The following is a 2,132-nucleotide window of genomic DNA, read 5'->3' as shown; positions in this document are numbered from 1 at the left end:
CAGTACTCCCCCCACCCCCTACATGTAGCCTCCCACCCTTCGTCCCCACATGCCCCCGCACCTTCCTTGTACAGAGGGGAGGGGGCAGCAGACGGTCCTCCCCACATCAACCCCAGCCCGAGACCAGTAGAGACAGAGACCAGGTGGTAGGACAGATAGAGCCAGCCATGGAAAAGGGTAGGTATAGAAAAGATGGGATTTGAGATGAAACAAAGAGAGAGAGAGAGACCGAGAAATCAAAAGAATGAGAAGGAAGACAGAGACAGAGGGAGAAAATGGAATTGCTTCGGCTCCCTCCTGGCAGACTTCATTCTGGCGGCAGCCAGGGAGACCACAGACCTGTCGGGATGGCTTTGCCCCAAAGTGTGAGGAAGTTCGTCTTCTGTCTAGCCTCGGTCTTTGTGCCACGGGAAGATGGCATTTGGGGACAGGAGCCTAGATGAATTCTCCAGAGACAGGGGTGTTGGAAATGGCCTTAGGGAAGCAGTCCCGTCCCCTCCAAATGTGGGACTAAATCCTCCTGCACACAAGCCGGCCTCCACCCAGGTAGGGGGCCCTCGTGTGGTGCCCTGGGGAATAGCAGCTGCAGCAAGGGGCCCCAGAGTCCCCAACTGTGGGATCCACCCAGGGGGAGTACACGGGGAGGAGGTGGTATCCTCACTTCCTTACAGTAGTGTGTACATCAGTGTGTGCCTACGGTGTGGATCCTGCTGTTGTATGCATGTACAGACCAGGCATGTATTTCTCTCCGTATACACGAGAGGGGGCTACTGTACACAGAAACATGTATGTGTATGTGTGTGTTATTATGTGTGTCTGTGTGAGTTACAGCATGTATGTCACAGGCATGTATACGTGTGCCGTTCTCAGATATTTCACAATATATAATGACACACTTTCGTGCAGTCACGTCAATACGTGTAATGACAATGACATGATTTTATTTACATCCTTGTAGATAGATATGCCACTGAGTAGCTTCTGGGTATGGATTTTCATGTAGGAGTGTGTTGGCCTATGTGTGTGTGGCACCGATGCGTTCATTACGTGACTATCACTATCTGTGTGTTTGTATGCTCTTCTGTGTAGCACACATTCTGTATGTTTATGGCATTGCATGTGTGTATACTGTTGTACATGTGTGTGTTCTGAGTGTACATATGTCCCTGTGTCATTGACTGACATGCCAAGAACGTCACATGCATATGTCACTGCCCATGTATGTTGCTAGCATGGGGGGGGCTTGTGCAGAAATGCACATGCATGATGGTGTGGGTATATGTTGGCTATTAGAATCTGTGCCCTCATTTATGCATAAGAGGCTTTGTATGTGTGCCACAGTGGGTTTATACCAATTTTTAGACAACCAAGGACCCACAGAACTTCCTTAGGTTGGGATTGGAGGTAGGCCGCTTTCAGTTTAGGGGTGTGGAAAGTGAACAGAGGGCAGGGCAGGGCCAGAGCAGGAAATAAGGTAGGGGAGCCCCTCCTGGCCCTGTCGTTCCCTGTCCTGTTCCCCCCCCCCGCCCCTGTTCCTGGCTTTGTAGGGAGGTCTCACCACCTCAACCCATGCCATAGCCCCCCCATCCCCTCCTTCTTTCCCAGGCTGGCCAGGCCAGGCCCAGAGCTCTCTTCTGGTCTCACAGACAGGGCCAAACCCATTTCTCTCAAGCAATTGAGTAATTCTCCCTCCCCACCCCTCTGTGTGCCCACCCCTCTGTGTGCCCACCACACCCTTAGTGTGCCCGCTAAGGCCATTCAGCGCCCCCACCCCAACAACAGAGTCTCAGACAAAACAGAAGCAGAGTCCATTCTTTATTGGTGTTGGGACCCCTGGCCCCACCACCCTCCATGGCCCACCGTCTACCCTCCTTTTCTGCCCCGGCCTCATCCCGGCGTCTGTGGGCCTGCCGCTGGGCCCCCTTGCTGGGGCCTGTCCGAAGCTGCGGCAAATCCAGATGTGCAAGCCGCCCGGACCTCTGTGTGGCAGACGAGGTCACGTGGGCTTTTCCCAGTTGGCCAGAACCGGAGGGACAAGGCCGTGGGGGACAGCGGAGGCCTTTCGGGGGTCTGGGCTGGGTGGGGAGGGAGATACCTAAAGGACTCACCTGTCACACATGATCCTGAGTGTG

The sequence above is a fragment of the Neovison vison genome, chromosome 5 (genome assembly GCF_020171115.1).
Source record: "Neovison vison isolate M4711 chromosome 5, ASM_NN_V1, whole genome shotgun sequence".
NCBI classification, from domain to species: Eukaryota; Metazoa; Chordata; class Mammalia; order Carnivora; family Mustelidae; genus Neogale; species Neogale vison.
This window is presented reverse-complemented; position numbering follows the sequence as displayed.